We start from the raw sequence: 13,699 nt of genomic DNA, 5'->3' as shown, positions 1-13,699 counted from the left end.
GTGACACATTTGGCGCTGATGCACCTGCTCTGGCCCTGCCTCTCCGTCTGGCCCCACCACTGCCTCTTCCAACCTGTTCTGGTCGAGGACTCTCCTCCGTCTCAGAAGCACTGTGTTCACCCAGCCTCTCAACCCAGCTTGGGTCTGTCACCTCATCATCCTCCGATCCCTCAGTCTGCTCCCCCCTCGGACTTCCTGCCCTGACAACAACTTCCCCACTGTCTGACAACCGTGTCTCCTCATCGTCGGACACCTCTTTACACACTTCTTCCACTACGTCAAGAAGGTCATCATCACCCACAGACTGCGACTGGTGGAAAACCTGGGCATCGGAAAATTGCTCAGCAGCAACCGGACAAGTGGTTTGTGACTGTGGGAAGGGTCCAGAAAACAGTTCCTCAGAGTATGCCGGTTCAAATGCCAAATTTTCCTGGGAGGGGGCAGACTGGGGGGGGAGGAGGCTGAGGTGCAGGAGCTGGAGGAGTGCTGATTTCGGTGACATGGGTGGACTGCGTGGAAGACTGACTGGTGGACAAATGGCTAGAAGCATTGTCCGCAATCCACGACATCACCTCTTCGCACTGTTCTGGCCTCAACAGTGCTCTACCACGAGTTCCAGTAACTTGAGACATGATGAACCTAGGGAGTGTAGCTCTGCGGCGTTCCCCTGCTCCCTCATCAGCAGGTGGTGTCTCACCCCACCCAGGACCATGGCCTATGACCCCTGCAGTAGTTGGACGCCCACGTCCCCGCCCTCGTCCTCTACCCCTAGCCCTCGGGTTAAACATTTTGAAAATGAAAGTTATAACTTTAATTTTTTTTAACTTTTTTTTGTGGTTTTTTGTGGTTTTTTTTTGTGTTTTTTAGTTTTTTAAAACCAAACGATGCTATCCTATTGCTATGGCTATTTTCTAGCCAAGTATGAAAGCACACTGCTATGCCAGATGAGATGACGCTGAGTTACGAAAATATAAACGTAAAATAAAAAGTAAATGGCAGACTGTGCCTAATTGAAATCAAACCCCTAATAAATTTTCCCACTTCGGTCTTTGCGATGGATATGTGCGTCACTAAGCGCTAAACACAACGGTCGCAAGTCTCACTACAAATTCCTCACAATATGGTAGTAGATGCACTACAGCAAGGACAGCCACCAGCAGATCAACCAGAAATAAAATATATAACGCTATTGTAGGCCTAAGTAAGCCGTTTGGATTCTCCTATGGCTATTTTCTAGCCAAGTATGAAAGCACACTGCTATGCCAGATGAGATGACGCTGAGTTACGAAAAAATAAACGTAAAATAACAAGTAAATGGCAGACTGTGCCTAATTGAAATCAAACCCCTAATAAATTTTCCCACTTCGGTCTTTGCGATGGATATGTGCGTCACTAAGCGCTAAACACAACGGTCGCAAGTCTCACTACAAATTCCTCACAATATGGTAGTAGATGCACTACAGCAAGGACAGCCACCAGCAGATCAACCAGAAATAAAATATATAACGCTATTGTAGGCCTAAGTAAGCCGTTTGGATTCTCCTATGGCTATTTTCTAGCCAAGTATGAAAGCACACTGCTATGCCAGATGAGATGACGCTGAGTTATGAAAAAATAAACGTAAAATAAAAAGTAAATGGCAGACTGTGCCTAATTGAAATCAAACCCCTAATAAATTTTCCCACTTTAGTGTTTGAGATGGATATGTGTGTCACTAAGAGCTAAACACAACGGTAGCAAGTCCCCCTGTAAATTCCTCACAATATGGTACTAGCTGCAAATAAAAAAAAAAAATGTATAACGTTATTGTAGCCCTAAGAAGGGCTGTTGGGTTCTTGTAGAATCACTCCTGCCTAACACTATTCTAATAGAACAGCCTAACGCTTTCCCTGACCAGCAGCAGCTCTCTCCCTAGCGGCATCCAGACACAGAATGATCCGAGCAGCGCAGGCAGGGGCAAGTCTATTCCAGGGTCACCTGATCTGGCCAGCCAACCACTGCTATCGACGTGTAAGGGTACCACGTCATGCTGGGTGGAGTGCAGAGTCTCCTGGCTTGTGATTGGCTCTGTTTCTGGCCGCCAAAAAGCAAAACGGCGGGAGATGCCATTTTCTCGAGCGGGCGAAGTATTGGTCCGAGCAACGAGCAGTTTCGAGTACGCTAATGCTCGAACGAGCTTTAAGCTCGGACGAGTATGTTCGCTCATCTCTAATCCTAAAAAAAGCCCGCTTCAGTGATTCTTCAGGCCCAAGTAGTGGGGGTGGCCGAAGTGGGGGGTACCGTCATGGGTGCTCCTACGATCCCTGTATTGGATCTCGGGCACACCCGTGTGCTAAAATCACCTCTCCTGGCTCCAGCAGTGGTCTCTGTGGGTCCCGCGGATCGGCACACAAATTCCCAACTACTAGGGCGCGTGCACGCTGGCTCTCAAAGATTTAAAGGGCCAGCAAACCAATACTGGCCTGTCACCTTCCCACATAAATTCCTGCCCCTTCCTGTGACCCTTGCCAGATCTTCAAACCATCTGCGGAAGAGAAATCCCCACTGTGTATCCTGCTCTCCTTTGTATCCTTCGCTCTTTTGCATCCTGCGCTCCTGTGTAGCCTGCGCTCCTGTGTATCCTGCGCTCCTTTGTATCCTGCGCTCCTTTGTATCCTGCGCTCCTTTGTATCCTGCGCTCCTTTGTATCCTGCGCTCCTTTGTATCCTGCGCTCCTTTGTATCCTGCGCTCCTGTGCATCCTGATCTGTGAGCGAGTCCGTTGCTGTGTTCCTGATCCGTGTGCGAGTCCGTTGCTGTGTTCCTGATCCGTGTGCGAGTCCGTTGCTGTGTTCCTGATCCGTGTGCCAGCTCCTGCGATTCCTGACGTGCCTTCCTGTGCTGTTCTCCCACTGTCTCCCCGGGTACAGACTGTATCCTGCATTACTACCTTGGCTGCCACCGTGGGCTAGTCGCACCTTAGGAACGACCTGGTGGTACCCCGCAGCAAGACCATCCCGCTTTGCGGCTGGCTCTGGTGAAGACCAGATACCACTTAGACTCTGGTCCCAGGTGTCGCCTAGTACCATCTACCCAGAGGGTCCACAGACTCACAGCCCTGACAAAATCAAACGGTAGGTTTCCTTTACATTGGTATGTAAGTTGGAACTGTATATTTTATAATTATAACGAGAGAAAAAATTTTTTGTCCCAGTGAAACAATGATTGGCAATAAAACTTAATTAGACACCTTACAGCTGATCATTGCAGCCTGGGACTAATGTAAAGCATCCTGAAAGCTTCACCATAAATCATAGTATTTAGAGAGTTCTGACTGTAACTAGGGGTTGTCTAGGGGAGGTTGAGTGTCCATAAGTAGGGGATTGCCTGTAATTCAAACTATTCCATAGTAAGGTTATTTCATTTTTTATCCTGTTTTATTCTCATAACTGTTTGTACGGGTCATATGTTGATTGATTTATACCCATTTTACCTGACAAGTGTATATTTTATGTGTGCACTGTACTTTTTGTATATTACATTTTATAAACGTAAGTCTCTACTTGTGATAAAGCAGTTCAATATCAACCAGGTAATTAATAAAATAATACATTGGCCAAAAATAACGTAGACACAGACAAATATTGTTGTAACCACGGAGATCTGATCTGATCTACGTGGAGCTTTTATTTTTATACCCTTCTCAAGATAGGAGGGTTTATCCAATTTACCTAAGTAACTCAAGACTCAAGAAGATATACTTTATATACTAGTGTATAAGCCGAGTTTTTCAGCACAAAAAATGTTCTGAAAAAACTCCCTTCGGCTTATACACAAGTCAATACGAGTAAAAATACGAGTAGCCCCAATGTCATCGCGGCTCCTCTTCTGGCTTTCCGGCTCCTCTTCTTGCTTCAGCACCCGTCTTCTGTCTTCAACATCGTGCTGGGCACCGCCATTGTTCTCTCCCGGGCGGCGCCTAGTATGACGCACCGCTGCTGACGTCATACTAGGCGCCGCCCGGGAGAAAAACATGGCGCTGCCCAGCACGATGTTTAAGAAGAAAGAAGACCGGCGCTGAAGCAAGAAAAGGAGCCGGGAAGCCAGAAGAGGAGCTGCAATGACATTGGGGGAGCAGCGCTGTGCATTGGGGCCACTGGAGGGTGAGTATATAAGTTTTTTTTTTTTTTATTCTGGGCTGACTGTATAGTATTGGGGGCACACTATATACTACTGGGGGCACGCTGGGGTGGCTGTATGCTACTGGGGGCAGGCTGTATACTACTGGGGGCAGGCTGGGGTGGCTGTATACTACTAGGGGCAGGCTGTATACTACTGGGGCAGGCTGGGGTGGCTGTATACTACTAGGGGCAGGCTGGGGTGGCTGTATACTACTGGGGGCAGGCTGTATACTCCTGGGGGCAGGCTGTATACTCCTGGGGGCAGGCTGTATACTCCTGGGGGCAGGCTGTATACTCCTGGGCCCAGGCTGGGGCAGGCTGTATACTCCTGTGGGCAGGCTGGGGCAGGCTGTATACTGCAGAGGGCAGGCTGTATATTATAAGGGGCTGGCTAGCTATATACTGGGGGGGTCTGTGACCAATGCATTTCCCACCGTCGGCTTATTCTCGAGTCAATAGGTTTTCCCAGTTTTGGTGGTAAAATTAGGGGTCGCTTGTACTCGGGTCGGCTTATACTCGAGTATATACGGTAATTAATGATACATAAAAAATGTGTAAAAAGTATGTAAAAGAATAGAACATAGACATGTTTCCATTAGACATTTATACAGATGTTGTCATATTGTTTATCAAAACTTGGATTATACCCCTACATATCCTTGCCGTCCTCCGCATCCGTCCAACATCCAAGCCAAAGGCCAACTATTGTGCGACCATCATGCAAAAACAAAATTATATTCCTGTATCTCAGGCTGTTAGTGTGTACAAAGTTCATAGAAGCATATAAAGTCATTGAGTGAAGAAGCTGATAAGTTCATTGGTTTAACTAAGTAAATTAAACTACTTTAACACTTGCAACCTTAGAGAATCTAAGTACTATTTATTAATTCATAATTAGTCATAAGTGATACATTACTAATTTTCTTATAAAATAGCATATTTAGTTATTTTATGTCCTATGTGATTTACTAACGTGGAATGTTTGTTCAAAGGAGGTGCCTACAACCTTGTTATTATAAGTAATTTGTGGGTACAGGCAGCTTTTGTGTGTTTGCTCAGAGCGCTAGGGAGTATATTTATTGAAAATTTTGTATAGTTCAGCAGGATGTAGGTTTTAAATTGGAAGACTCCCTCGTGTAAGTGTACCCTGTGACTGAACTCAAGAGTGGAGTGTCATCACAGCATGGAATATGAAATGCCTCCAATATGAAGAACAATTTGTGTATGGAGTTGCCTGGTGGCTTATTTTCTGCATAACTAAGTCTAGAAAGTTAAGAAAGTCTGTGGGAAGGGGTCGATAAGCCTTACTTGTTGTACAGACATGGCCATAAGTTTTGAGAATGATACAAATGTTAATTTTTACAAAGTCTACTGCATCAGGTTTTATAATGACAATTTGCATATACTCCAGAATGTTATAAAGAGTCATCAGCTTAACAGGAATTAATTGCAAAGTCAATATTTGCCTAGAAACTATTAACTTTTTCCCCCAAAACACATTTCAACTTCATTGCAGATCTGCCTAAAAAGGAGCTGCTAACAATGTTTCAGTGATTGCTCCATTAACACAGGTGTGGGTGTTGATGAGGACAGAGCTGGAGATCAATCTGTCATGATTAAGTAAGAATAACACCACTGGACACTTTAAAAGGAGGCTGGTGCTTGACATCATTGTTTCTCTTCTGTTTACCATTATTATCTCTAAAGAAACACATGCAGTCATCATTGCACTGCACAAAACTGGCCTAATAAGGAAGAGTATCGCAGCTAGAAAGATTGCACCTCAGTCAACAATCTATCGCATCATCAAGGAATTCAAGGAGAGAGGTTCCATTGTTGCCATAAAGGCTCAAGGTTGCCCAAGAAGGAATTGCAAGCGCCAGGACCGTCTCTTAAAATTGTTTCAGCTTCAGGATCGGGCTACCAGCAGTGCAGAGCTTGCTCAGGAATGGCAGCAGGTAGTTGTGAGTGCATCTGCACGCACTGTGAGGCGGAGACTCATGGAGCAAGGCCTGGTGTCAACAGGGACAGACTGATCTTCTGCAAAAGGTACTGGTGAGGACTGGGGTAAAAGTGGACTGCTGAGGACTGGGGTAAAGTCATTTTCTCTGACTAATCCCCTTTCCGATTGTTTGGAACATCTGGAAAACAGCTTTTTCGGAGAGGACAAGGTGAGCGATACCACCAGTCTTGTCTCATGCCAAGGGAATCGGCTCTCTCACAGTCGTGCCTAAAAACATATCCATGAAAAAGAATGGTACCAGAATGTCAACAGATTGAGCAACTTCTCCCAAAAGTCCAAGAGTAGTTTGTTGATCAACAATACCTTTTCCAGCATGATGGAGCACCTTGCCATAAAGCAAAGGTGATAACAAATGGCTCAGGGAACAAAACATAGAGATTTTGGGTCCATGGCCTGGAAACTCCCCAGATCTTAATCCCATTAAGAACTTGTGATCAATCATCAAGAGACGGGTGGACAAACAAAAAAACAACAAATTGTGATAAAATACAAGCATTGATTGTGCAAGAATGGACTGCTATCAGTCAGGATTTGGTCCAGAAGGTGATTGAGAGCATGCCAGGGAGAATTGCAGAGGTCCTGAAGATGGGTCAACACTGCAAATATTGACTTGCTGCATTAACTCATTCTGTCAATAAAGGCTTTTGTTACTCATAATATGATTGCACTTTTATTTCTGTATGTGATCAAAACATCTGACAAACACACATAAAAAGCAGAGGGCAACAAATCATGTGGAAATATAATATTTGTGTCATTCTCAAAACTTTTGGCCATGACTGTATGTATCAGGATTAGAGATGAGCGAGTATACTCGTCCGAGCTTGATGCTCGTTCGAGTATTAAGGTACTCGAAACGGCTCGTTGCTCGGACGAGTATTTCCCCTGCTCGAGATCGAGCATTTAATTAAAAAAACACAGTGAAGAACATTGAAGAATAGAATAAAAACAGTGAACACTGTGAACACAGGATCATTTAAGTGAAAAACACAGTAAAGAACACAGTGAAGAATAGATTACAGATGTTCGGCACATCTGCTTACTTGTCGGAAGATACGCGCGGAACGGTGCGAACAAAATAGCATGTGAAGAACAATATATATGTGTGAAGAACACATTGAAGAACACGGTGAGCAGCACAGAGACACCGGGGAGCAGCACAGAGACACCGGGGAGCAGCACAGAGACACCGGGGAGCAGCACAGAGACACCGGGGAGCGGCACAGAGACACCGGGGAGCGGCACGGAGACACCGGGGAGCGGCACGGAGACACCGGGGAGCGGCACGGAGACACCGGGGAGCGGCACGGAGACACCGGGCAGCGGCACGGAGACATCGGGCAGCGGCACGGAGACATAGGGGCACGGAGGCATAGGGGCACGGAGACATAGGGGCACGGAGACATAGGGGCACGGAGGCATAGGGGCACGGAGACATCGGGCAGCGGCACGGAGACATCGGGCAGCGGCACGGAGACATCGGGCAGCGGCACGGAGACATCGGGGAGACTTCAGTGGAAGAAGAGCAGCGGATCCCGGGACAGCGTATCTCCCGACAAGTAAGCAGATGTGCCGAACATCTGCAATCTATTCTTCACTGTGTTTTTCACTTAAATGATCCTGTGTTCACTGTTTTTATTCTATTCTTCACTGTTCTTCACATCTGCTAACTTGTCGGGAGATAATATACGCGCGGAACAGTGAAGAATAGATTGCAGATGTTTGCATACATCTGCTAACTTATCAGAAGACATTCTTTTTCAATTAATTAACACATTTTATTCCCGAACCATGGTCCCTTTGAAAAATGCTTGAGTCTCCCATTGACTTCAATGGGGCTCGTTATTCGAGACGAGCACTCGAGCATCAGGGAAAGTTTGTCTCGAATAACGAGCACCCGAGCATTTTAGTGCTCGCTCATCTCTAATCAGGATCCTTGAAGACTTACTAAGTTTTAAGAAGATATATCAGTTATATTATAGAAAGAGTGTCAAAAGAGTAAAAAAAAAGGCTATTAAATACATAAACATATAACACCTAAATAAAGATTCCTCCATATGGAATAAATATTCTGAATTATATTGAATTTATGCACAACACAGATTAGGCCTCCTTAATGGAACTCCTAAATGAAACCTCTTTATATGGATCACGGAGCATACATAAACCGTTAAACAGACTCCCACAGACCTCATCCCAACTTTGTATAGACCACTGATCTTTGCTTTCTACAGATAAATCAGCCACTTTCTAAAGATCGTAAGTTAAACCCATCCTTTCTCTATAGAAAGGAAGAGTTTGGTCTAAAATTTAGACTCCAGACCAGACCTGTACTTTGACATTTTCAGTCGGGACATGTAGACATGCACTTATCTGCACTTTTGAGCTTTAGCCCAAGAGAATAAATTAAAGTGGGTAAAGGGGAAATTTAAAAATACTGAAGTAAAGGGAATGGGAAATGTAAATTTAACATAGAATTTGCCGCTCTTTTTTAAATTTGGTGATTAATTAGGATTTGCATATATACATATCTCATGAAAATCCATTTTTTACAGGAAGAATTCTTATTAGGATACTGGTATTTATCATGCACCATGACTGCAGCAGAGATGGAGTGTTCCTGGACAATTGGACACAAGCTATTTTATCATCTCTACGTATCTCTGTACTGTCGCAGAATAAAGTAAATTTAAATAAAATTAAATGAAACCTTTGTCAATAATTATGTATGTTGAAGTTAGTGAACACAAGACTGCACCCAGATATGTGGGGGATACAGGTCTGGGTCAAGGAGATTAAAATATCACTATTAGACAATGATCAGCTCAACTCCGATGACTCAGCTTGTCCTCACCACATACTTCTCTCCCATTTTCACATGCAGCACTGTTTTAATATGGAAGTCTAGGCCGTTATAAGGTGAATGAATACCTCTAAAACAGAGGCTCTCCCTTTAAATATACCGAAGAGGAAATTGACTTTGTTATAACACATCTTTTGCTTCCAATGGAAACGACCTCCCTTAAATATCTTGGGGTACAGTTACCAGCCTCATACTCTTCTTTGTATGTAGCCAACTATCCTGCTTTGTTTTGGGATCCAAAGACTCTGCGGAATAGGGGGCAGTTAAATTACAATGATGGATACAGGTAATAGGGTTTATTTTGAGGGGATGAAGGTATCCCTAAAAATGTAAACCGGGGCCAAGTATGGGGCTCTCTGTAAGGTAACCCTCTCTAGTAACACACTTAGTCATAAAGGTCCTTGGGAAATAATATTGGAAGGAACTGTACCTCTTAACCAGAACAGGAAAGCAAAAAGGACCAACTAATAAGATGCATATAAAACAAATAAATCTTTATTAGTGCCATTTTACATTTAAAAATTACAATAAAATTGTGAGTGGTGGAGTACAAAAAGAAAAAAGGGCAGACCGATCTGGACAGTATGGAGTACCATGTAAAAAACAGAAACTGGGCAAGAGACTAGCCAAATGTATGTGACATGGCTGAAAGTGGATGGTATATATAAATTGACCTATGTTGGTTAATGAGGGATGTAGGCTCTTACCGAGGCGTTCTGGTGTAAGGGTTCCACTGTCCAGAGAGGGCCGACATACGTTTCGGCTCGGAATGAGCTTTCGTCTGAACCCCCAGACGAAGGCTCATTCCGAGCCGAAACGTACGTTGGGGATGCGGCCCTCTCTGGACAGTGGAACCCTTAGACCAGAACGACTCGGTAAGAGCCTACATCCCTCTGTAACCAACATAGGTCAATTTATATATACCATCCACTTTCAGCCATGTCACATACATTTGGCTAGTCTCTTGCCCAGTCTCTCCTGTTTTTTACATGGTACTCCATACTGTCCAGATCGGTCTGCCCCTTTTTCTTTTTGTACTCCACCACTCACAATTTTATTGTAATTTTTAAATGTAAAATGGCACTAATAAAGATTTTTTTGTTTTATATGCATCTTATTAGTCGGTCCTTTTTTCTTTCCTCTTCTGGTTAAGAGGTACAGTTTCTTTGAATAGGGGGCAGGTGCATCAAACATCCCTGCTTGGTCGAGTGGCTGTGGTCAAAATCACCTGGCTTCCTAAGCTATTATTCTATTTCCAGACCTTGCTGATAACAGTAAGCTCTAAACCTTACAAGTAGTCTTTTTTTAATTTGATTTGGGATTATAGAAGCATAGAATGCCAAAATTGGTCCTAGGCCCATGGAGATCTGTCAGTTCCAGCTATAGTCCATTACTTCTGAGCAACACAACTGCATTACTTGCCACATTGGTTAGCTTTAGCTGCCTATACTAAATGGGTTGAAATTTAAAAATTGTGGAAGGTGCCAAAACACACCAACATCTACATGGACCTAACCCTACTAAGCCTTCTCATTCCTTGCTGGACCCTACTGTGGCTTATATGCTTTTAGTGTTGCAGATATGCAAGAAGCATAACCTATTCCCCTGATGCTCTCCAATGGTGTCAATTCTATATAATCCTGATATATCAGATATATCAGCAATAATAAACCTTTATTGAAAAAATCTTATTTTGATACAATTATACACATAATCAAGCAGACAAAAGGAAAGACTACAATGAATTAAAACTATGTGCGTCCAAGATAGCAGTTAAAAATAAACCTCAGGGTAGGTAAAATAGTCATGTATAAAGTACTTTCCATCGTCACTGCATTGTAGTGCAGGACTGGAAAGGTGCTGAACAATAATCTTAACACAGATAAAGACAGAAATTATAACTCAATACCATACCAGTTAAAAGACCACACATAGAGAAATGCCCCGACACTTGTTTCGCAATGGCGCTTTTTCAAGGGGAGTGAAGGGTAGAGAACCTGAACCTTATTTAAGTCACTAAGGACCAATCACAGAGCGACAGAAAAGTGTACACACATGAATGATATCCAGCCCTTAATTGTACCTGCAATGGCCAAGAGGAAGGCAACACACATTACCACAATGGCGACCGCACGCAGTGTAAGGTAGAAATGAACAGTGCATAACAAATATTAAGGTGCTTAAACTAGTACTATAAAAACATCCTTATGTATATATAATTCAACAGTAAAAGATCAAAAATGTGCAAAAGCAGAATGTAAAGTGCTAATCACCCATAAAATAGACGTTTTCCAGCCTAAATGCAAAAAGCAGAATTCAACCTGATTACAGTGCGAACATCAAAAAATTATGGTATATAGTATACTAAAGTATAACCCAAATTAATGAGCAATGGTGTAACTGGAATTACAGCCAGAAAACAAATAAAAATAATAAAAGTGAACACACGGTGAAGTGACCCCCAGGTGAAACACACGTGAACAAAGTGAAAATAATCTATTTTTAACTGTTTATTAGTAAAACCATGGATATGGAATATAAGCCAGAGGATGGGGCTGGAAAATCCAAAAAAAGAGCTAAGATAAAATCCTGAAGGTTTCAAGTGAGTACGGTCCAAGAAAATCTTGTGGAAAAAGAAATACTTCAAAGACAAGAGTATAAAGACAACACAGAATCTTAAAAACGCAATCTAAAAATATATATGACTATTTTACTTACCCTGAGGTTTATTTGTAACTGCTATCATGGACGCAAATAGTTTTAATTCATTATAGTCTGTCCTATTGTCTGCTTGATTATGTGTATAATTGTATCAACAAAATATTTTTTCAATAAAGGTTTATTATTACTCTAAATAATTTTTTGAGTGATATATCACTTGTAGTTCAACTTGTTGGTACTATCAATAATGTTCAGTAGCGCATGCTCAAACAACAAATGGTCTGTGCATTTCATCCAACTTGCCACTTGTCACCGATCTCCATATCCAGTGCGAATGGCATAAGGTAGCTTTCCCTAATGCGCATTACCTAAGGCTATGATTTATTTTGATGATACACCTCATTAAATACATCAATTGACGTGAGATCTTAATTGTATTCCCCTTTCCTTGCTCAAAAGGAATCACCTGTAGAATATTTACAGTATGGCAGTATATGGGGATTTTCCTCCTCATTCATTGCACTGTGCTGAAAGACCCGAGGCTGTCATGGCGACGGATCGCCGCTCCCTGATGACGTTACAGGGAGCAATAATCCTCGGCAAGATAACGGAGCACATGCGCCGCCATCTATTTTAAGCCGCCGGCAGCTTTGCCGGTAAAACACTCGCGATTTCAGTGCTAGCACTGATCACGGGTGTTATCAGTAAGTCTTTGTCAGTCTTTATCAGTAAGCAATATGCAGCAAAGACTTACCGGCTATGGAGAGGGCTCAGCCCGTGAATCCTCTCCATGCACCTGGACCCGACACGCGCCGTACTATTATGGGTTAAAGGGGGGCCAGTACGTGCTGTGGTATAATTGGGCGGATGAGATTAGGCCTTGGGGCACAAGGTTGGTTTGAATGCTGGGGGGGTCACTAGTCGTGTGAACAGCCCAGGGCCCATGGGACTCTTAATCTGCTGATGCATATAGATATAGATCCTATGTTTTGGATAAATCATCCTTATCAGATCTGTCAGGGTCCAGAAACCGCTGTAGCCTAGTTCCATTTTAAAGAACACTAGTGTCATTTCCAAGCACAGCTAAGAGGGATTCATGGGAACACACATTCTCCTTAGACATGATACATCCTTGCTTGTAACCAATGATTACCTAATAAAAAGCCATTTCTTCTTGTGAATATTATCTACTAAATAACATTGATGACTGTTTGGAAAGGAAATGTTCACCCTACACTCACAAGCACTAACTGTATCATAGAGCTTAGTTCACTATAAAAATGACTACAGCTAACAAAAGTGTTATCTCAAATAAAGATATCTAAATTACATATTTATTGTGTGTATGTACTGTATATCAACTGTTTTCATATTTGCTTCTTTGCTCCATTATAAGAGCAGAACATAAAAGCAAAATGTACAACAGAAGGTGGGCCAGTCCTTGAGCTTATCAGTTTCTTCCAAGGTGCACGGCAGTGCACCAGTGTCTGCCTCCTTTCCCACCACCACCTAAGCCTTCGCAAGTGCTGCTCCATCGTACCACATGTGCAGGGCACAGCGGTGTCACGCAGTTCTACACCTGGTTTGCCTGTGCGAACAAAGTCACAGAGGGGAGGAACTGCTCCCGTCATACAACAAGAAATAAATGTGTGGCTTACTCCCCGCCAACTAAAAATCGTAACCATGGTGACAAACAATGGGAGGAACATGGTGTCTGAGCTGCACTGAGGAGGGATGGCCCATGTGTCCTGCATGGTGCACATGTTTAATCTGGTTGTCAACAGATTCCTCAAGTCTTCCACCCATCTGCAAGACATTCTAAAAATAGCCAGGAAACTATGCATGCACTTCAGCCATTCTTACAAAGCCAAGCACACCCTCCTCGAGTTGCAGCATCAGAAAGGCCTACCACAACATAGTCTGATATGCGTTGTTTCCACACGTTGGAATTCCAGCCTCCATATGTTAGACCGCCTGTATGAACAGAGAAAAG

The 13,699-nt window shown here is 43.3% G+C and overlaps 1 protein-coding gene across 8 annotated transcripts in view; it reads left to right on the top strand.

Annotated features, from left to right (window-relative positions):
• The window catches only part of LOC140104934 (L-selectin-like), a 267,146-nt gene extending 258,262 nt beyond the window's left edge, over nucleotides 1-8,884 (top strand). For 6 of the 8 annotated variants that reach the window (XM_072128724.1, XM_072128723.1, XM_072128725.1 and 3 more), the window contains one exon: nucleotides 8,738-8,883. The gene's annotated coding sequence lies outside the window, so the exon portion shown is untranslated. Of the gene's footprint in view, nucleotides 1-8,737 lie in introns of all 8 variants that reach the window. The other 2 variants (XM_072128728.1, XM_072128726.1) reach the window with 2 other exon arrangements.
• The last annotated feature ends 4,815 nt before the right edge of the window (nucleotides 8,885-13,699 follow it).

The sequence above is a fragment of the Engystomops pustulosus genome, chromosome 10, assembly GCF_040894005.1.
Source record: "Engystomops pustulosus chromosome 10, aEngPut4.maternal, whole genome shotgun sequence".
Lineage (NCBI taxonomy): Eukaryota > Metazoa > Chordata > Amphibia > Anura > Leptodactylidae > Engystomops > Engystomops pustulosus.
The sequence above is the reverse complement of the archived record's forward strand: the minus strand, read 5'-3'. Positions and strand labels throughout refer to the sequence as shown.